The sequence below is a fragment of the Polypterus senegalus genome, chromosome 13 (assembly GCF_016835505.1).
Source record: "Polypterus senegalus isolate Bchr_013 chromosome 13, ASM1683550v1, whole genome shotgun sequence".
Lineage (NCBI taxonomy): Eukaryota > Metazoa > Chordata > Cladistia > Polypteriformes > Polypteridae > Polypterus > Polypterus senegalus.
In genome coordinates, this window is record NC_053166.1 from 158,356,762 (window position 1) to 158,380,654 (window position 23,893).

Sequence of the window (23,893 nt, forward strand, 5' to 3'; positions counted from 1 at the left end):
GGAGAAGCAACTGGCCAACCACATACCCCGTTAACCTGGGAGACACACTCCGGGGCTGATGAACTCCGTGCCAGGGGGACTTTCTGTCGGTACATTCGTGAGCTCTGGGTACACACGAGCGCCTGCCAACTCCGATTTTTGGACTCAGCCGCCCCCATTTGTGTAATTCTGTTGCCAGTGAACGACTGACGGTGCGGAGGAGTAAATCGCGAGAGTCTTTTAATTCACACCGAATGACACAGCGGGCATACACACTAACGTCGGGCTAGCTAGGCGGACTGTACAACTCCGTAGTCGCGGGACTGTCTTGCTGGTGTTAAAACACTTCTCCCCAATCGCTGAAAACACCACAAACAAACCCAACACTAAGCACCCAGTCTACCCGCTTGAACTATCCGTTGGAAACGCGCCTTTCACCGACATTTATATTCACGCGGTGCTTACCTCTTAACGTCCGGGAGCCCGACTCTCAGTGTCCAGAGTTGATACTTCAGGAGCTTGTGGATTGGAGCCTCGGTGCTCGGGAGAAGATGGCCGCTACGGCGGTGTTCAGTGACGTCACGAAGCTGCCTGAGCTCAGTCGAGAGCGCGCGTGTGTGCGCGCGCGCAGGCTGGCAGGCTGCCGCGTAGCCTGGTGGCTTTCGCCGGGTGGTCGGATAAGCGCGCGCGGGAAAACTTGGACCTGTCAACCTGCGAATGCTTGAATGTTTCTTCCTGACAAAAAATGACGGAATCGGGATATTTCACAACATACTGTATGTGCGAGGGACAGCGACGCAGAACATGGTTACATACTCGTACAATGTATGTATACTGTGGTCATTTCATGAAGGTCACAAAACCTTCCACATACAAATGATGGCACGCCATGTCCAAAGCAGGTAGGCTTGTGCTTGTAAAACTAATAGTTAATATAAAATATAAACTTCGACGTACTAATGACGGCCCGCCATGTCCAAAACAGGTAGGCTTATGCTTGTTAATATAAACTAGAGTTCAGTTGACAACCCGGCCACTGTCTGTGTGGAGTTTGTATGTTCTACCTGTGTCCTCCTACACTGAGTTTCTTCCAGGCACTTCAGTTTTTCATTAACTTTATAACATCTTAGGCTTTTAATTGACAACTTTCTGTTGGCCCTACATGATTGTGGACGATATACTGGTGCTCTGTATAGATCAGGGGTGCCCACACTTTTTCAGCTTGCAAGCTACTTTTAAAATGACCAGGTCGAAATGATCTACCTACTTTAAAAATTATATATATATATATATATATATACTGTATATACATATAATAGTGACAGATCGAGGGCGCTATCGCTGCCTTGAACCCTTGTCCAAGACGCCAGACACAAAGTAAAAGTCCAAAAGTTGACTTTATTCAAACTGCACAGTCCACCAAATAAACAAATCAGTACAATAAACAAGCCTCCCCGCCACACTTCCACCCAGCTCAGCCCACCGTCTGGGAGCTCCCACAATCCTTTTAATATTCCCTGACCCGGAAGAGTTCCAATCCCCAGTCCATGTGATCTCCTATCACTTCCGGGCCAGATAGAAAGTCCTTTTCTTTACCCCGGAAGCACATCATTCCCCTTGTCCATGTGACTCAGACATACTTCCGGGGCGTAGGGTAAATAAACATCGTTCCTCCCTGCAGCGTCATCTAGTGGCCCCCACGGTATCCAGCAGGGCTGTGGATAAAACTCCAATGTCCGTGATGCCCTGCTGGTCTTCGGGGCACCTCCATGCTGCAGGGAGAGCGCCACCTGGTGGCTTGGGGGTATTGGCCGGGATGAACGGCCGGCCATACACCACTATATATATGTATACTGAGTATACTTTATACATAAAATGTATGTTGTCGTACCTTGCATAACCGAATAACCTTTATGGCACAATAACAATTCAATTCATTTATGGTCACTACAGTATTTGGATTTAATAATCTTCATATGGGAAAAGGCTGACTTGCATACATCAGTAGAGATGAATAATGCAGTCAAGGAGGTAGCACATTTCCTCATGTTTGGGTACTTTTCCTCTGTGAGTAAGTTCCAAAACTGTCCAAGAGCCCCAGACTTCAGCTGAATGTCATCCTGTAGTGTCAAAATCTCATCCTCCACTGTAGAGGAGTTTTAGGGGAAACAGTGTTGCAATTTCCGATGTGAGTGAATCACCCTCAACATCTTCCCTAAATGCATAGCACTTAAATGTAGCGATTGGCTCAAGTAAAGCTGAGTCTTGAAACCGTCTGTTAAAGCCTGACAGGCAATTTTCAATCTGCTCTGTGTAGCGTATGCTGTCAAGTTGCGCACACGCCTATGCTACAGAGCAGATTGAAAATTGCGTCTCCAGCTCTGACGCGAGGTTTTGGATATTCGTCAAATATCACCTGGAACGATGCTTCGGTGTGTCTGCCTCTGCTTTTGAATTCAGCCGAGTGAAAAATGACGGCTGTCCGATTAACTGCGATTTTAGTTCCCTCTCCTTTCTCTTTCTCAGATCGCTTTTTGGACGGACGTCAGTTTCGTAGTTTTTATGAACAGTTCGAAAGTGCATTTCCAATATTTTCCTTCTTTGGAATAGCAATGACAGATTGACAGATCAGACAAACGCACTTCGATTGTGACATTGTGAGAAAAAAAATCCTCTTCCAATTCCACATCCAGCCCATACCCTTCCCAAACAATTTTTTTAAATCCCTTCTTTAGTCGATATGAATTGGAAGGCTAACTAGATCACAGCCGGAGTTTCAGCAGTAGCTCGCGCATTTGATCGTACGTGCGGGATGACCAGTGTGTGAGAAGAAAAGAGATCTCAGACTGGCCGCCCTGTATGTCAATCAAGTGGCAAATGGCATAAGGAGGATATACACTCACCTAACGGATTATTAGGAACACCTGTTCAATTTCTCATTAATGCAATTATCTAATCAACCAATCACATGGCAGTTGCTTCAATGCATTTAGGGGTGTGGTCCTGGTCAAGACAATCTCCTGAACTCCAAACTGAATGTCAGAATGGCAAAGAAAGGTGATTTAAGTAATTTGGAGCGTGGCATGGTTGTTGGTGCCAGACGGGCCGGTCTGAGTATTTCACAATCTGCTCAGTTACTGGGATTTTCACGCACAACCATTTCTAAGGTTTACAAAGAATGGTGTGAAAAGGGAAAAACATCCAGTATGCGGCAGTCCTGTGGGCGAAAATGCCTTGTTGATGCTAGAGGTCAGAGGAGAATGAATGGGCCGACTGATTCAAGCTGATAGAAGAGCAACTTTGACTGAAATAACCACTCGTTACAACCGAGGTGTGCAGCAAAGCATTTGTGAAGCCACAACACGCACAACCTTGAGGCGGATGGGCTACAACAGCAGAAGACCCCACGGGTACCACTCATCTTCACTACAAATAGGAAAAAGAGGCTACAATTTGCACGAGCTCACCAAAATTGGACAGTTGAAGACTGGAAAAATGTTGCCTGGTCTGATGAGTCTCGATTTCTGTTGAGACATTCAAATGGTGGAGTCAGAATTTGGCATAAACAGAATGAGAACATGGATCCATCATGCCTTGTTACCACTGTGCAGGCTGGTGGTGGTGGTGTAATGGTGTGGGGGATGTTTTCTTGGCACACTTTAGGCCCCTTAGTGCCAATTGGGCATCGCTTAAATGCCACGGGCTACCTGAGCATTGTTTCTGACCATGTCCATCCCTTCATGACCACCATGTACCCATCCTCTGATGGCTACTTCCAGCAGGATAATGCACCATGTCACAAAGCTCGAATCATTTCAAATTGGTTTCTTGAACATGCCAATGAGTTCACTGTACTAAAATGGCCCCACAGTCACCAGATCTCAACCCAATAGAGCATCTTTGGGATGTGGTGGAACGGGAGCTTCGTGCCCTGGATGTGCATCCCACAAATCTCCATCAACTGCAAGATGCTATCCTATCAATATGGGCCAACATTTCTAAAGAATGCTTTCAGCACCTTGTTGAATCAATGCCACGTAGAATTAAGGCAGTTCTGAAGGCGAAAGGGGTCAAACACCGTATTAGTATGGTGGTCCTAATAATCCTTTAGGTGAGTGTATGAAAGACTAACATTTTAAAAAAACTTTTTTGAATGCAACGTGATCGACCTGCACTACCTTTGCGATATACTGGTCGATCGCGATCGATGCATTGGGCACCCCTGGTATGGATAGATAGAGAGATGGATCTTCATTGTCATTGTCACTTTTACAAAGGAACAACGAAACTGAAGGTGCAGTCGACTCAGTGTGAGGCATAAGAGTGAAAAAGACAAGAAGAGAGAAAATAATAACAAACCGAATAGTAATAAAAGTAGGAGGGTTGATCCCACCTTTAGAACAACTGTGATGAGAACAGGGCATTCAGCTCATCAGGCTGGTCCGTCAGTATTCACCTAGATTATCCAAAATAACATCACGTTAAAATCTGAAAGTGCTTCAAGTCTCAGAACTTGGTCATTCGTTCCATGTGTCTGTGGTTCTTTGCAGGTCCGGTCAGGTCAGGTTGGGGAGCATGCACTGGTACAGCACATTGCCGCGCCCACCACACAATGAAACAGCTCAGGATCTTGGTTGGCAACCCTCCCAGGCAGTTACGCCGGTCCAGTCCCACCCTCCGGAAATGTCCATCTATCTGCTGCAGCCAGGTGTTATGTGGGCATCCCTTTGCCCTGGTCCAGCCACTCATGAGGATCCTGCGAGATGGATCACCCTCGGGGTAATCATACCACATGGCCGTAGTGTCGTAACTGATGCTACCTCACAATGCAGGTAATGTGCCTCATTCGGGACTCCATGAGCAACACAAAGTCAAACCAGTGGTACCCAAGGATTCTCTGAAGAGACCAAAGGGGTCCGTTCTTCATCTCAGGGGACTGGATATCGTCCTTGTCTGGCAAACTGGAAGCCCCAGGACTCTAAAGACTTGGACTTTCGTCCTTTTGCAGAGATATCGAGGGTGCCACACACCCCTTTCCTGCGACCTCATGATCCCCCGTGCTCTCCCAATCTGTCTACTGATTTCATACGAAGAGTCACATGAATGTCACAGCTGAGGTAAGTAAACCTCTCAACGAGGCCGACACTCTCTCTGCAAACAGACACACTGCTGATGGCCGTGCCCAAGAGGTCATTAAAGGCCTGGCTCTTGGTTTTTATCAGGACACTTTAGTCAGTCTCTTGAGAGCCTCCATTGACACGGCGAAGATCACAGCATCATTGGCAAAGTCGAGATCAGTGAATCTTTTTTCGCCAGCAGATGCCCCACAGCTGCTGGACCCCACAACACTAACCCCTTCTTTGCAGAAAGGAAAAAAAAAAACATTTAACATTTGTGCAAAATCTGTCCATAACAAGTTTCCAGCTGTGTCCTGGTGTTTTTGTTGAAGAATTTAAAGTAACAGCAGGGATCCACTGTACTAATTCCATTCATAATTTTAAAGACTTTGATCATGTCACCGCTTAATCTCTCTCTAAACTATTGTGGCAGATGGGGGCGCTATTGCTCCCTTGAACCCCTGTCCAAGACTCCAGACACCAGATAAAAGTCCACAAGTTGACTTTATTAATCTTCCACAGTGCACAAAGCACCCTCTCCTCCACTATACTCATTAAATTACACAATAATCACTAATAAACAATTCCTCCACTCCCAGACGCGTTGCCACCCTTCTACCCAGCTCAGCTCGCCGTCTGGGAGCTCCCACAGTCCTTTTATACTCTCTGACCCGGAAGCGTTACCAAGTCCGTGTGATTCTTTATCACTTCCGGGTCAGGTACAAGTCCTTTTCTTCACCCCGGAAGTACGTCACTTCTGTCATTGCTCCTCCTATGACGCACTTCCAGGTCATAGGGCACATATGACTCTTCGGTCCTCCCTGCAGCTCCCTCTTGCGGTCCCTGTGGTATCCAGCAGGGCTGTGTATAAAAACTACTTTGTCCATGATTCCCTGCTGGTCTTCGGGGCACCTCCATACTGCAGGGAGGGCTCCATCTGGCGGCCTGGAGGTATTGGCCGGGATGACAAGTCGGCCATATACCACACTATAAACACTCAGCTCCTCCAGTCTTTCCTCAGAGCTCATACAGTGGGTAAGGAAAGTATTCAGACCCCCTTGAATTTTTCACTCTTTGTTATATTGCAGCCATTTGCTAAAATCATTTAAATTAATTTTTTTTCCTCATTAATGTACACACAGTACCCCATATTGACCGACAAAAAAAGAATTTTTGAAATTGTTGCAGATTTATTAAAAAAGAAAAACTGAAATCTCACATGGTCCTAAGTATTCAGACCCTTTGAACCCTCAGTATTTAGTAGAACAACAACAACAACAACATTTATTTCTATAGCACATTTTCATACAAACAGTAGCTCAAAGTGCTTTACATATTAAAGAATAGAAAAATAAAAGACACAATTATAAAACAAAATAAATCAACATTAATTAACATAGAATAAGAGTAAGGTTCAATGGCCAGGGGGGACAGAAAAAACAAAAAAACTCCAGATGGCTGGAGAGAAAAATAAAATCTGTAGGGATTACCAGACCATGATACCGCCCAGTCCCCTCTGGGCATTCTACCTAACATAAATGGAACAGTCCTCTTTGGATTTAGGGTTCACACGGAAGGGCTTGATGATGATGATGGTCACGTAGACTTCTGCCTTTTAATCTGTCCATCATTGTTGGAGCATCATGAAGCTTTGAGTAGGTGGAGGTGGCGCAGGCAGAAAAAGAAACAGAAGAGAGTGTTGGGGTCAGTACGATTTTAGAGCCACCATGAATACTTATTATGAGGAAATTGAACATACAGAGTATCAGGATTAAGTTAAATTAAGATTAAAATGAAGTTATAGAAAGGCCATGTTAAAGTAATGTGTTTTCAGCAGTGTTTTAAAGTGCTCTACTGTATCAGCCTGGCGAATTCCTATTGGCAGGCTATTCCAGATTTTAGGTGCATAGCAGCAGAAGGCCGCCTCACCACTTCTTTTAAGTTTTGTTCTTGGAATTCTAAGGAGACACTCATTTGAGGATCTGAGGTTCGATTTGGAATATAAGGTGTCAGACATTCCGATATATAAGATGGGGCGAGATTATTGAAGGCTTTATAAACCATAAGCAGAATTTTAAAGTCAATTCTGAATGACACAGGTAACCAGTGTAGTGACGCTAAACTGGTGTGATGTGTTCGGATTTTCTTTTCCTAGTTAGGATTCTAGCAGCTGCATTCTGCACTAGTTGCAAGCGATTTATGTCTTTTTTGGGTAGTCCTGAGAGGAGTGCGTTACAGTAATCTAGTCGACTGAAAACAAACGTGAACTAATTTCTCAGCATCTTTCAGTGATATAAGAGGTCTAACTTTACTTATGTTTCTTAAGTGAAAAATGCTGTCCTAGTGATCTGATTAATATGTGATTTAAAATTCAGATTACAGTCAACAATCACCCTAAGCTTTTTACCTCCGTCTTGACTTTTAATCCTAATGTATCCAGTTTATTTCTAATAGCCTCATTGTATCCATTATTGCTGATCACTAAAATTTCAGTTTTCTCTTTATTTAACTTGAGAAAATTACTATTCATCCATTCTGAGATACAAGTCAGACATTGTGTTAGTGAATCAAGAGAATCAGGGTCATCAGGTGCTATTGATAAGTACAGCTGTGTGTCATCAGCATAGCTGTGGTAGCTCACGTTGTGCCCTGAGATAATCTGACCTAACGGAAGCATGTAGATTGAGAAGAGCAGCGGACCCAGGATAGAGCCTTGTGGAACACCATATTGGATATCATGTGTCTTGAGTTGTAATTCCCACAACTAACAAAAATTTTCTCCCTGTCAGGTAGGATTCAAACCAATTTAAGACCTGCCAGAGAGGCCCACCCATTGACTAAGGCGATTTCTAAGAATGTTGTGATCAATGGTGTCAAATGCAGCACTCAGATCTAAGAGGATGAGAACAGATAAATGGCCTCTGTCTGCATTTACCCGCAAGTCATTTACTACTTTAACGAGTGCAGTTTCTGTGCTGTGATTTGTTCTAAAACCCGACTGAAATTTATCAAGAATAGCATGTTTATTTAGGTGGTCATTTAACTGCATAATGACTGCCTTCTCCAGAACTTTACTTAAGAAAGGCAGGTTAGAGATGGGTCTAAAATGTTCAAGAGCGAGGGTCAAGATTATGTTTCTTAAGTAGGGGTTTAACTACAGCAGTCTTAAGACAGTCTGGGAAGACCCCAGTATCTAGTGACGAATTTACTATGTCCAGAACATTATCAATTAGCACGCCTGATACTTCTTTGAAAAACCTTGTTGGTATCGGGTCAAGGACGCAGGTGGAGGGTTTTAATTGAGAGATTATTTTTTTTAAATCAGGTAAATCTATCCTAGTGAAAGAGTTTAATTTGTTTATAACAGGATGCTGGGGTTTAGGAGGATCCTTAGTGTTGGAGGGATATACTATGTTATTTCTAATATCATTAATTTTATTAGAAGCCCCCTTTTGAGCTAATACAGCCACGAGTCTTCTTGGGAAAGATGCATCACTGTGGGGACTGTATTGGACAAGTGATGAGCAGTGCCTGGTTGTCTCCACACATACCGCTTAGAATTAACGCCAAAAAGTTCTATCTTGGTCTCATCAGACCAGAGAATCTTATTTCTCACCATCTCTGAGTCCTTCAGGTGTCTTTTAGCAAACTCCATGCGGGTTGTCATGTGTCTTGCCTCTCCTCAGTGTGTGGAGACAACCAGGCACTGCTCATCACTTGTCCAGTACAGTCCCCACAGTGAAGCATGGCGGTGGCAGCATCATGCTGTGGGGGTGTTTTTCAGCTGCAGGGACAGGACGACTGGTTGCAATCGAGGGAAGATGAATGCGGCCAAGTACAGGGATATCCTGGACAAAAACCTTCTCCAGAGTGCTAAGGACCTCAGACTGGGCCGAAGGTTTACCTTCCAACAAGACAATGACCCTAAGCACACAGCTAAAATAACGAAGGAGTGGCTTCACAACAACTCTGTGACTGTTCTTGAATGGCCCAGCGAGAGCCCTGACTTAAAACCCAATTGAGCATCTCTGGAGAGACCTAAAAATGGCTGTCCACCAACGTTTACCATCCAACCTGACAGAACTGGAGAGGATCTGCAAGGAGGAATGGCAGAGGATCCCCAAATCCAGGTGTGAAAAACTTGTTGCATCTTTCCCAAGACAGACTCCTGGCTGTATGAGCTCAAAAGGGGGCTTCTACTAAATACTGAGGGTTCAAAGGGTCTGAATACTTAGGACCAGGTGATATTTCAGTTTTTCTTTTTTAATAAATCTGCAACAATTTCAAAAATTCTTTTTTTTTTGTCTGTCAATAGTAGACATTAATGAGGGATAAAATGAATTTAAATGATTTTAGCAAATGGCTGCAATATAACAAAGAGTGAAAAACTGAAGGGGGTCTGAATACTTTCCGTACCCACTGTACCTCTAAATCCTGGAATTAATGTACTTGATCTTCTCTGAACTTATTCATCTCAATTGTTCTCCGTTTTCTGGTCCTTCTGTGGTGGCAGTCTGCTCACTGATCAAAGTGCTGTGCAGCCACCAGTGATGTTTGAATGAAAGCGGACTCACCAACCTGCCACGAGACACACTGCGCTGAATCCTCTAACACAAAGCCTTGAATAAAGAACTATTTCAGAACATTTATTTTAGGCAGAATGCCCAGGGAGGGTTGGGTGATCCTTTGGCTTGGAACCCACACAGATTTTTTTTTTTCTGTCCACCCTAGCCAGCTGACCTTATCATCAGACTTAATTCTAGAGATTTAAAAATCAATTGTGTATTTAAGGACTCAATTTCTCTTACTAGCATATCTATCTTATGTAAGTTTGCATTATGTATTGCTTTGTGCCCTCCCCAGCCATAATTCGTCAAAAATTTCGATCTCTAGTTTTCAATGGATCTCAGTGTTTTAGGGTCCCGATACTGAAAAAATTGATATCTCAATGATGGGTGCCTGACTGTCTGCCTGTGTGTCACAGTTTCTCGAGGTCCGTCTAGAGCAGGGGTCTCCAACCCGAGAGCTACTTTTACAAAATGAAAATGGCCGAGAGCCCCTCATGTTTTCTAACATTTATTCTCATAGCTTATTTCAACCCAAACGAACTGAATAAGCTTGTCTTGCCTGAACATTTACAAAATGTTGGTGTCCACAACTCACATTTTGCTTTAAAACATCACCAAAAAAATATTTAGTTCACCTGCAAGTGCATTTTCTGCACTATTGAATTAAAACATGAACGCTGTCGAAACAAAACAATGTAATTCCAAATACGCAGTGTGGTGGATTGCCGGCATTTAACTCCAGCCCTCACCCCCTGGCCGCTAGGAGGAGCTCTCCCGAGAGCATATACGGGCCCCGAATTCCAGCAGGGCCTCATGGACTTTGTAGTTTTTATACACAGCCCTGCTGGATACCTTGGGGACCACTGGGAGTCGCTGTCGGGAGGCCAATGGACTCATTTGGGCACCATGACCCGGAAGGTCGTCACAGGAAGAGCGACGGGCTTCCGGGGTGAAGAAAAGTACTGTTTACCCTGACCCGGAAGGAATGAGGACTTGTGGAACTGTTGGGCAGAAAGACTTCCGGGTCAGGGGGAATAAAAGGACTGTGGGAACTCCCAGACAACAAGCTGAGCTGGGTGGTAGGAGGGCAACGCGTCTGGGAGTGGAAGATTGTTGATTATTGATTTACTATTGTGATTTATGAATAGTGTGGAGTGGAGGGTGCTTAGTGCACATTGTTATAATAAAAAGAATAATTGTAGCACTTTTACCAGGTGTTTGGCGTGGTACCTGAGGGTTCAAGGGAGCACTACTGCCCCCTACTGCGACAACAGATATGACTTCTTCATTTGTCATTTTGTCACATGTCACTGTGTCACTTTATTCACGTGTCCGGTTGCGTGTGTGATGTGTTGTTTAGTTAGTCAGATGACTGGCACTGCATGGAGTCAACAAGAGAGGTGTATGGTGGAGTGCAGACACTTTAATGGGGAAATTTTTAAATGTTCGTCTGTCCGTCTTGTTCTGAACTTTGATTTCATGGCATTCATGTCAGACTCACAGAGCTATGGAGACCCAAACAAAGCAGACATTTTCAGAGCTGCTTGGTGAAGATTCTTCTAGTTATCTTGTCCTACTAAGCTCCGGAAATGCTGAGAATGCTGTTGAGACTTTAACTGCACATTATTTTGAAGGTGTACTAATAGAATATATATTTTATATAATATATATAATCCAATGTCGGTCTGTCTGTATGTCTGTCCACTTTTCACGACTACTTAACGGATTTAGATTGTTTTTTTTTCTATAATTTGCTTGAACATTCCAACTTCTCTCATTTTGCTATGTATTATAGTTCGCTTGTGGTACCGATTTATTTGTATAAATCTCAGATCCACGCAACGGGTCGGTGCGAGGGGCCTTCCTCACTCGCGTGTCAGCTTCAGGGTGTGTTCCTTAACTCCGCTTAGCTAGCGAAAGAGAAAAAAATTGAATTCATTTTTGTTTGATATTTAAAATAAAGTGTTACTTAGGTCTTGATGAGTTTGAGTCCGGATAGTCTCTTAAGAGGGGTCTTGTTCAAGAAGCAGACGCCTTATCAGGGCCGTTATTCTGAAATTTTAAGATTAGGGATTAAATATAGTATTTAAAATTAGGCATATGAATAGGGTTTAAAAATGTCTATTAAAATTATTTATAGCCCAAATCACTGACTTAACATCAGGGAGCCTCTTTACTAACCTTAAGTTTACTGTTTGGGTGAAGGGAAGATGCCATCCGCTTTTTGAACAAGACCCCTTAAGTGTCTGCCACATTGAAAAGAGATTGCAATTCAGATTGCGGACTGTGATTTTGTGTTAAAAGAATCGTGATGCGAGTTTTTGGAAAGATCGCCCACCCCTAATTTGACTAATCAAGTTTTCAAATGTATGTAGGATTCGTTAACCCTTTGGCGAGCTACTGGTAACTCGCAAGCGACATGTTGGAGACCCCTGGTCTAGAGCTAAAACGGCTGGAAGGAAAAATGCCAAACTTGAAACTTAAGCCGGTTACGAGATGACGATGAGCTCATTAGTTGTTGAGCCAAATCGTGCAAGGGGTGCTCTAGACCAGGGGTCCTCAATCACGGTCCTGGAGGGCCGCAGTGGCTGCAGGTTTTTGCTCCAACCCAGTTGCTTAATAAAAAGCATTAATTGCTAAAGTAACACTTCTGCTTCACTTTAGTGATTTTGAGCCCATTTTGTCTTAAACAGCTATTTGAATTGCTCCTTATTATCAATAACATGCAAATGACAAGAGAGAGCAGCATTTCTCCATTTAGCTCATTTACATTTACACCTGTGTGTATTTATCTGCACTATTGGGTTTAATGAAATACTTGGAAGAAAAATGGAGAAAAAAAGTGAAGGACTGAGAATTACTCGTCCATTTTAGCCTTCAAATCAGTTGCATGATAGTGTAACGGCCGACCCCTTATTCCCAGCCGGCAGCTACACCTCCAAGACCTGTGGCCTGGATAATTTACTGAGAAGCCTTTCCTGTCAAGCCGTACTCCTACACAGATAAACTTTCCCCACAATCGACGGTTTGAAATGCAAAGACACAATAGGCCGAATGTAAAATTAAACAGGAATAAATGTATTAAATGAGACAAGACACGCCACAAGACAAATGCACACCCGAATATTCCTCCACCCCAACAATCCCAAAGCAAAACTGAAAATATATATACAAATCCCCTCCCTTGTCCACGTAACATATAACACACCACACAAACGACAAATGACTAGCAAACAGAATGATCGTGAACTTGAGTCCGAACGTGAATAAATGTCCTGAATACGGGTACTGATTAGCGGCAATTGTAGTGTTTGTATTTCCCGGCGTTTGGAACAACCTCACCGTGATTCCTCGGCGTGTGGCGAATGATGATTCGACCCCGGGGTCTTCAGCGGCAAGCAGGTTGAAAGGCAGTCCGGATGAATGAAAAACAAACTGGATCAAAAGCGCAATGAAAATGAATCGGCAAGCAGGTTGTATTCGTGAATGCGGTATTGGTTCTCCTCTTTCTTTCTTTCTTTCTCTCTTGCTAGTTCCCTTTCGTCTCCTTCTTTTCTCCTTAAATAGTCAGTGACGGCAGTAATTGATTGATTTGACACAGGTGCTTTCCAGATTAGTGGTTGTGAACTCCTCCCATCATCCGTCCTCCTTTACGGGGACAACATTAACTGATACACATACACGCAGTCAATGGGACAATGAAACGAGACACACACAGAACTGACATTTAAACACTAACTATGTGGCACCGCTACAATAGAAAGGGAAAGAAAATCTAGGATATGAGAAAGAGCTGACATAGCAGAGTTAATTTAATTTCGTAGCTTGTTAGTGCTTTATTGGCAAGAATTGCTTTCTAATTAAGCAACCAGGTCAGAACAAAAACCTGCAGCCACTGCGGCTCTCCAGGACTGGGATTGAGGACCCCTGCTCTAGACGTACCCTCAAATACTGGAATTCTGCAGTTGCTATCAAAATGGCCCATTTTATGATCAGAAAGATCGGCATCAGGGTGGTAAATAATTACTGAAATGTCATAGAACAGTTTGGGTAACTTGGTTCCAGGGGTGCAAAGCCTACTGACGCTCACGTCCAAATTTTTTTTGTATACTATTTATTCATTGTTATCTTTATCCAGGTTTGTTTTTCTTTGCATGTACAGTCGTGGAATCATTAATGTCTACATGAAGACGCAATCAAGAAGGCTAATAGGATGTCTGGTTATATGGCACCTTGATGTGTGGAGTGCTACCTATAGATCTATGGACATAGGGAGAACCGGCCTTGCTAATCCTAGTGCAGCTTTTGTACATATTTCAATAGACTAATTCAGCGTTTCTCAACCTTTACGTATTTGCGACTGTGACAGGCGCCTGGCATCCATGCCCAGTCGGGACGCCCCTGCACACTGTATTTAAGGGGAGCAGCCCTGGACAGTGCAATACCTCCCCCTGGACGATAGATGGCCGCCCCCCTGGCCTGGTGAAGTGCCTCAGTTTCCCACAGGGCTCCCTGGGAATTGGAGTTGGGGGCGGCCCTGTTGGGTCCCGCACGAAACGCCAGGGGGTGCTGTGTTTTGGACTCCTGAGCCCATATGGACAGCAGCTTCATCACACCTGGAAGTGCCGCCAGATCTTGGTGATCAAACACCTGGAGCACTTCCAGGTGACCTATAAAAGGAGCCAGTGAACACCACTCATCAGCGAGAATCGGGAGGAAGAGGACGAGGTTGCCTGGGAGGAGTGGTGGAGCAGGAAAGTGTTGGTTTGGTGGTAACTGTGTGTTTTGTGCTTGGACTGTGTTTGGGTTGTGTGGCACGGGGACGGCGTGCCACACAGCTGAAGAAAAATAAAAGAGCCTTTGAGTGTGAACACGTGCCTCAGCGTGGTCTGGGCCGGGTCGGGCGCTATATAGCGCCTTTATTACACGAACCAAGTTTTCATAACAGTTTTAATCGCGCCCTCCCCTAACATTTTTTTGAAATGTAGATGCATATTTTATCATACCTACTTAACTTTTATCGACATTTATCAAACTCTATATTTATTGTTCTAGTATCAGAATGTGGTTTAAGTTAATTTGTTACTTCGCACCCCCCTAGGGGGGCCCGCCCGACAGGTTGAGAACCACTGAACTAATTAATAGGAAATTGAAATCAAAGGTCGAGCAGGATAGGAAGATCACTTTTCTATTGGATCTTTCATTTAAAACAAAAAATAAATAAATAACAGCCTTGTGAAAGGGCGCTAGCATCAAATGTACAATGTAAAGATGAATGTGTGTGTATTTGTCTAGTATGCAAATCCACACTGTTGAACCTTTCTCCGCCACATTCCCCATTCGTATGGAGAAACACTTTGGGCTATGTTTGATTCCAAGGTTTAGTTAGTCTACCCCTGCTAGTCTGTAAAACTCTGGTAAGTTAAGGACATTGGCATTGAGTACTGCAGGTAGTCTGGCACGTGTGGAATGGGTGACCACTCACATTCAAGTTCATCTGATTAGCCAGTGAATCCGTGACGTGCGGTGAGGTTCATGGCTGGTGACTCCTTCAGAGTCAGATTTACAAATATGTGAACCCAAAAGAGCAGCGTATTCACTATTCAGTTGGCAGCCTGCACACTGACTACTGGTTATGTTTCATATCTCACCAGCATCTTTACACACACATCGGTAAGGAGCATAACTCCCTGAGAAAGAACGTTATATTTATAACAGCGAGAGAGAGAGAGAGCAGAGAGAGCGCATTTGCTCCTCACCCTCCATGTGTTCTAAATTTGCCGTTGCAATTCCATAATTCATACTCAATATTCAATACAAATGAAAGTACTGAGTGGTGTACAGAAAAAAAGGATTTCAATTTTGACCGTAATTGAAATATTTAGTTGTTTTTAAAAGCTTTTAATTTTGATGCTTTAATCATTTTTAATACAGACTGTTCAACAAAAGGATAACAAGGAAAAACAAAAGAGTGTTTTATTTAAGGTCAACATTTGGTTTTTAAATATCCCGTTTTTTTTTTTTTTATAAAATCGGAAACCGTTTATGGATTTACCTTTATTTGTATCCTTGTGTCTCCGTCACTTTCTTCTAAAAGCCCCTCCTTTTTTCCTTTTGTTTCAAAAATCTTAAACTTTTATTTTGGCAGTCAGTCGGAACAAAAAATAAAAATAAACGGACCTCTGCAGCGCACTTGACTTTCTGATATCGCGAACTTCTTGGCGCCTCTGCGTAGAAGAACAGCAGCAACGGGCACCTGTTGGACTCACATGCGCCCCCTACAGGGCGGTATGGTACTGTCTGCCACGCCTGGTGCCTTTTCACTGCGGTTTTATGTCTGATCAGCAAGACTAAATATGTCACACACCTTCATTAAAGATATTAGCCAGACTGCGGTAAGTGAGGGTGTATAATAAACATGTCTGCAAAGATTATATTCGCAACATACAGAAAGACAGCAACAGACACGTCCATGTTGATGGAGAGCGCAGTCTGAGGTGTGGTAAGGCTCGTTGCGTTTCTCCCCTGTTTTCGAACAGGAAATGCTCACATTTCATTGATTTTGACTATAAAAATGATCAGAATTATTGGAATCATGCAGAAAATAGATTAATAGCACAGACCAGTGGACAGATTTATTTTATGTTATCATTATTATTTTTTTTACTTTTCATAATGACAGGTGAAGCTCTGCCTCACCTGGCCGCATGTCCCTGCAGTGAATTAAATTTGTATTCCTATGTAAATCAAGTTTATTTCAGCAGTTTCTTTTCTCTCTCCCTCCAAGAAAATATGAATAGCTGCCAACAGTGAAGCCAACATAAATATAATCAAAGCTAAATCAGTAGAAGGGCTGGAAATTCTTCAAAGTGCAATACAAAATCCAGCATGTTTCTCATTTGAGCTTTGTTGTTAGTAGCTGCCATGTGGTATCTAACACAGAGAACATGTGGAAGAGCAATAACAACTTGGACCATCTCATGAGAGTAATGATCTGATAAGTCCTCCAAAAATCGAATGTGATAACAATGTATTGAGTCCGTGGTCTGAGAAGGATGTCATATAACAATACGGCGCCTTTAGAAAGTATTCAGGCCCCTTCTTTATTTTCCCACTTTGTTACGTTTGCAGGCTGTGCTAAACATAATTTAAATCCACTTTTCCCCTCATCAAACAGCAATCACTACTCCAGAATGGGCTCAGGTGCATCCCATTCTATTTATCACTACTGAGATAGATAGATAGATAGATAGATAGATAGATAGATAGATAAATAGATAGATAGATGTGAAAGGCACTATATAGATAGATAGATAGATGTAGATAGGCAGATAGATATAGATAGATAGATAGATGTTAAAAGAGATAGATAGATAGATAGATAGATAGATATGAAAGGCACTATAGGATTGATAGATAGATAGATAGATAGATAGATAGATAGATAGATAGATAGATAGATAGATAGATAGATAGATGTGAAAGGCACTATATGATAGATAGATAGATAGATAGATAGATGTGAAAGGCACTATATAATAGATAGATAGATAGATAGATAGATAGATGTGAAAGGCACTATATAATAGATAGATAGATAGATAGATAGATAGATAGATAGATAGATGTGAAAGGCACTATATAATAGATAGATAGATAGATAGATAGATAGATAGATAGATGTGAAAGGCACTATATAATAGATAGATAGATAGATAGATAGATAGATAGATAGATAGATAGATACTTTATTAATCCCAAGGGTAATTCACATAATCCAGCAGCAGTATACTGATACAAAGAAACAATATTAAATTAAATAGTAATAAAAATGAAAAAAATGAAAAAAATAAAAATAAAAAAAGCAGACAATAACTTTAAGTAATGTTTACATTTACTCCCTCGGGTGGAATTGAAGAATCGCATAGTGTGGGGTCTCCTCAGTCTGTCAGTGGAGCAGGACGGTGACAAAAGTCTGTCACTGAAGCTACTCCTCTGCCTGGAGATGACACTGTTCAGTGGATGTTTCTATACCTGGTTTGGAGTCCACCTGTGGTCAATTCAGATCACTGTACATGATTAGGATAGGTCCACTCCTCTCTATGGAAGGTCCCACAGTTTAGCAACAACCAAGCCATGAGGTCAAAGGAACTACCTGAGGAGCTCAAGAGAGAGGATTGTGTCAAGGCACATATCTGTGAAAGGCTACTTCACTGAGGGCTCCCAAGAGCACAATGGCCTCCATAATTCTTACACGAAAGAAGTTTGGAACAACCACATCTCTTTTTAGTGCTGGTTGCCCAGCCAAACTCAGCAATAGGGGGAGAAGAGCCATAGTAAGAGAGGTGCCCAAGAATCTGAGGGTCACTCTGGCTGAGCTCCAGAGAGCTTGTGTGGAGATGAGAGAAACTTCCAGAAGGACAACCATTACTGCAACACTCCACTAATCTGGGATTTATAGACGAGTGTCCAGATGACAGAAGAAATCCCGCAGAATAGGATTCTCTGCTCTGATGAAGCCAAGATGGAACTATTTGACCTCAATTTTACTGTCACCCCTCGGGAATACCAGGCAAAGGGCATCACCTGAGTATGACCATTCCAGCAATGAACCATGGCGGTGACAACATCATGCTTCAGCAGCAGGGATTCAAAGACTAATTAAGGTTTGTGGAAAGTACATAGCTATCCTTCATGAAAACCTGCTCCGAGTGCTCAGGACCATCAGACTGGGCCACGGGTTCAACTTCCAACAGGACTGTGATCCTAAACATGATCCAAAGACAAAACACGGGTGGGTTAAGGCCTCAACTCTGGGAATATCCTTGAGTTGCCCAGCTAGAACCCAGCGACTTGAACCCAACAGAACGCCTCTATGGAGAGACCTGAAAATAGCTGTACACTGATGTTCTCCATCCAACCTGATAAAACTTGAGGAGATCTACAGAGAAGAGCGGCAGAAAATCCCCAAATACAGCCGTGCAAAGCCTGTCAATGTTAACCCCCAGGAAGACTCCTGGCCGTAATGGCTGCTAAAGGAGCTTCAAGTAAGGATGGCGTGATGGCTCTGATGATTTGAGTCAATGTGGTATTTCAGTTTTTTATTTTTCAGTAATTCCTAAAATCCTGTTTTTATATTGTCAGTGCAGGATATCGAGTGTTGTTTGATGAGGTAAAAAACATTTAGAGGATTTGAACGCACGCTTGTAACATAACAAAACGAGACAAAGTGAAAGAGTCCGAATACTTTGCTCTCAGATGTGTTTGTTAGCTTCGCTGGTGGCCCCAAATTGCCCTCAACCATGGGTTTGCCCAGCAATGCCTAGGCGTCGTTTCCAGGGTTTTGCTCCCATGATACCACTGACAGCTGTAGCCCTTGTGACATTAGATTAGACCTATGAAGACGTACAGTTGTGGCCAAAAGTTTTGCGAATGACACAAATATGAATTTTCACAAAGTTTGCTTCCCCAGTTTTGATGATGGCAATGGACGTCTACTCCAGAATGTTCTGACAAGCGATCAGATGAATTGCAATTCACTGTAAAGTCCGTCTTTATCATGAAAATGAACTTCATCCCCAAAGCCCATTCCCACTGCAGATCAGCCCTGCCACAAAAGGACCTGCTGACGTCACTTCGGTCATCCTCTCGTTAACTCAGGCGAGTCGAGGACAAGGCTGGAGCTCACTCTGTCATGCCGACTGAGCTACAACAGAGAGGTTCAATTGTTGTGAAGAAGGCTTCAGGGTACCCAAGAAAGTCCAGCAAGCACCAGGACCGTCTCCTAAAGTTGATTCAGTTATGGTATCGCCAGTGCAGAGCTTGCTCAGGAATGGCAGTAGACTTTTGGGGGATGGCCTGGTGGGTGTCAAGAAGGACAGCAAAGAAGTCAAGAAAAACATCAGGGACAGACTGATATTCTGGGACTGGGCTGCCGAGGACCATTTAGAATTCCCTTTCTGATCATTTGGGGCATCCGGAAAAAAGAAAAGGTGAGAGGCGCTACCAGCAGTCCTGTGTAATGTGAACAGTAAAGCATCCCGAGACCATTCATGTCAGCCAAGGCAGTAGGCTCACTCACAATTTGGCCTAAGAACACAGCCGTTGTGATAAAGGCGCTATAGGGCGCCCAACCCAGCACAGACTGACGCAGAGGCACGTGTAAAAATCACACAGGCTTTTATTTTCTTCACCCGTGGGCGCACGTCTTCCCTGTGACCCACAGGCAATACGCAGTCCCAAAAGCACTTTAAGCACACCAACAACTCTCCACCTTGCACCACCACTCCTCCCAGGCAACCTCGCCCACTTCCTCCCGATTCTGGCCGTTTTATAGCCCAGAAGTGTTCCAGGCGCTTGACCACCTGGTCCCAATTGCACCTCCGGGTGGGGCTGATGATTCGTCCAGCCGGGTTCTCCGCCACCCCATCTCCCAACCAGGCTGTGGAGGACTCCATGTCCCATGGAGCCACGCGGGTGAGGGCTCATTTATACTTCACGCTCAGAACGCGCACGGTCCCATCATGGCTGCCACGCGTTCCCAGCGTTCATTTCACGCGTCCTCTGAGCAGGTCTACAGAAATTAACGCGACGCGCGAGTTGCAGTACCAGCAAAAAGTCGGGGCGCAGTGTGTTAAGAGTCGGAACGTGACGTCAGAGTCTCTGTTTACTATCTACATGTGACAGCAAACCTCAATGGAGATCCTACGGGGATCGATGTGCGCGCTTTGCTGTTTGATGAATGGTTCAAAGTGTTGAAGCAAAATGCCGACATACAGATGCATTCGTGGTGCTTTTATATTCAAGCGTCGCATATTCCCGATCGTAATGACACAATACATTTTAAAAGTCTAACATACCATCTTTTGTGCCGTCTATTTTATTTTTTACTTTCATCACATCGAAGCATCCATCCCGTAGGATCGGCATAGAGGCTTTCTGTCACATGTAGATAGTTCCCGAATGTAATGACACGATACATTTTAAAAGTCTCACATACCATCTTTTGTCGTCTTTTTTGATTTTTTATTTTTGCAACTTAACAACAGCAACATAATGTATAGCGTTATATTTGAACCACTGAGAAAAAAATAAAGGACACGGTGAAAACGTGTATTTTGTGATTAAAGTGGAAATTTCGGCTTTAATCTCGAAATGTCCACTTTAACCTCGTAGTTTACTTTATTATTAAAGCAGACCGTCGTAAACGTCATCCCAGTTTTTAATCGCTACGAGCTTCTTGGACCTGACAGCAGCGGAAAGCAGCAAAAGATCACCACACAGAACAAATTAAATGTCTGATATTCCAACTCTCTGCACATTTAGAATCTTTAGATTCATACTTGATATCACTTTCATGATGAAATGCATTAAAGTGTGTATGTTACATTTACATATAATTTCATTTAAATAATGAATACTGTTAATAATTACACACATGGGGGTGACACGGTGGCGGAGCAGTAGCACTGCTGTCTCACAGGGAGTTACGTTGCTGGTATTTCCTGCTTGTATTCCACACTGTGCTCCGGTTTCCTTCCAAAGATCAGCAGATTTGGGGATTTGGTGCCGCTAAAATGACGCCAGTGTATGTGTGCTTGTATTCACCTTGCGATGAGCGGAGACCTCGTCCAGGGATTGTTTCTCAGTCGTGCCCAATGCTTGTTGGAATGGACACATCCCTGGATTGATGGATTTAGTCAATAAACATCCTTTTCACAGATATTGCGGTAAGGTGTTATCGGAATTTAATAGGTGTTTTAGGCAATTCACAACACAGAGAAGCCGAACATGTTCTCACCGTGATAATATCTCGCACTGCCACCTGGTGGACTCCTCCAGATTTACGTAAAGTACGCGCGCAAGTATAAACACTTCAACGCTTGAGTAGCAGGAGCGTCCGCTGCAGCATGCGTCGCGTCGCGTGAAGTATAAATGAGCCCTAACGCGACGCGTGCGCGAGTTGCAGTACCCGCAAAAAGTCGGGGGGCGCAGTGTGCTAAAAGTCGGAACGTGACGTCAGAGTCTCTGTTTACTATCTACATGTGACAGCAAGCCTCTATGGAGATCCTTCGGGGACCGATGTGCGCACTTTGCTGTTTGATGAATAGCTCAAATACAGTGCTATACATTATGCTGCCGATGTGAAGTTGCAAAAAAAGACAGCACAAAAGATGGTATGTGAGACTTTTAAAATGTATCGTGTCATTTATATATGTCTTTTTTAATTTTTAATTTTTGCAAAAAATAACAACAGCAACATAATGTATAGCGTTATATTTGAGCCACTGAGAAAAAAATAAAGGACATGGTGAAAACGTGTATTTTGTGATTAAAGTGGAAATTTCGGCTTTAATCTCGAATTGTCCACTTTAACCTCGTAGTTTACTTTATCATTAAAGCAGAGCGTCGTAAACGTCATCCCAGTTTTTAATCGCTACGAGCTTCTTGGACCTGAGAGCAGGTAAAGTAAAACAATAAAAAATAGACGGCACAAAAGATGGTATGTTAGACTTTTAAAATCTATCGTGTCATTACGATCGGGAATATGCGACGCTTGAATATAAAAGCACCACGAATGCATCTGTATGTCGGCATTTTGCTTCAGCAGCGGAAAGCAGCAATAGATCGCCAAACAGAACAAATTAAATGTATTGTAATGACCCGGCAGTCAGCGCTGGCGGCATGGTGCATTGTGGGTATTTCTGTAATGTTACTGTTTGTACTGGGCAAGCAAGGAAATTGATTTCCTGTTGTACTATAAATGTTATGTGTTTGTGTTGCAGTTGCTTGGGTGGGCTTGGGTCATTTGCAGCCCAGGAGTGGTAAGTGTAACAGTTACCATCATAGAGAAGGATGTCTTTCTGAATGACCTTGCAATATGTTGAGCTTTGTTTTGAACCCAAAAAAAAAAAAGGGCCTGGTTTTCTGACCATTAGATCTTGAGGAGATCTACAGAGAAGAGCGGCAGAAAATCCCCAAATACAGCCGTGCAAAGCCTGTCAATGTTAACCCCAGGAAGACTCCTGGCCGTAATGGCTGCTAAAGGAGCTTCAAGTAAGGATGGCGTGATGGCTCTGACGATTTGAGTCAATGTGGTATTTCAGTTTTTTATTTTTCAGTAATTCCTAAAATCCTGTTTTTATATTGTCAGTGCAGGATATCGAGTGTTGTTTGATGAGGTAAAAAACATTTAGAGGATTTGAACGCACGCTTGTAACATAACAAAGCGAGACAAAGTGAAAGAGTCCGAATACTTTGCTCTCAGATGTGTTTGTTAGCTTCGCTGGTGGCCCCAAATTGCCCTCAACCATGGGTTTGCCCAGCAATGCCTAGGCGTCGTTTCCAGGGTTTTGCTCCCATGATACCACTGACAGCTGTAGCCCTTGTGACATTAGATTAGACCTATGAAGACGTACAGTTGTGGCCAAAAGTTTTGCGAATGACACAAATATGAATTTTCACAAAGTTTGCTTCCCCAGTTTTGATGATGGCAATGGACGTCTACTCCAGAATGTTCTGACAAGCGATCAGATGAATTGCAATTCACTGTAAAGTCCGTCTTTATCATGAAAATGAACTTCATCCCCAAAGCCCATTCCCACTGCAGATCAGCCCTGCCACAAAAGGACCTGCTGACGTCACTTCGGTCATCCTCTCGTTAACTCAGGCGAGTCGAGGACAAGGCTGGAGCTCACTCTGTCATGCCGACTGAGCTACAACAGAGAGGTTCAATTGTTGTGAAGAAGGCTTCAGGGTACCCAAGAAAGTCCAGCAAGCACCAGGACCGTCTCCTAAAGTTGATTCAGTTGCGGGTATCGCCAGTGCAGAGCTTGCTCAGGAATGGCAGTAGACTTTTGGGGGATGGCCTGGTGGGTGTCAAGAAGGACAGCAAAGAAGTCAAGAAAAACATCAGGGACAGACTGATATTCTGGGACTGGGCTGCCGAGGACCATTTAGAATTCCCTTTCTGATCATTTGGGGCATCCGGAAAAAAGAAAAGGTGAGAGGCGCTACCAGCAGTCCTGTGTAATGTGAACAGTAAAGCATCCCGAGACCATTCATGTCAGCCAAGGCAGTAGGCTCACTCACAATTTGGCCTAAGAACACAGCCGTTGTGATAAAGGCGCTATAGGGCGCCCAACCCAGCACAGACTGACGCAGAGGCACGTGTAAAAATCACACAGGCTTTTATTTTTCTTCACCCGTGGGCGCACGTCTTCCCTGTGA

At 43.5% G+C, this 23,893-nt stretch overlaps 1 protein-coding gene across 2 annotated transcripts in view; it reads right to left on the reverse strand.

Annotated features, from left to right (window-relative positions):
- mrtfba (myocardin related transcription factor Ba) overlaps window positions 1-543 on the reverse strand; it is a 76,222-nt gene extending 75,679 nt beyond the window's left edge. For both annotated transcript variants that reach the window (XM_039776009.1, XM_039776008.1), the window contains exon 1: window positions 445-543. The gene's annotated coding sequence lies outside the window, so the exon portion shown is untranslated. The remainder of the gene's footprint in view (window positions 1-444) is intronic.
- Window positions 544-23,893: the final 23,350 nt, after the last annotated feature.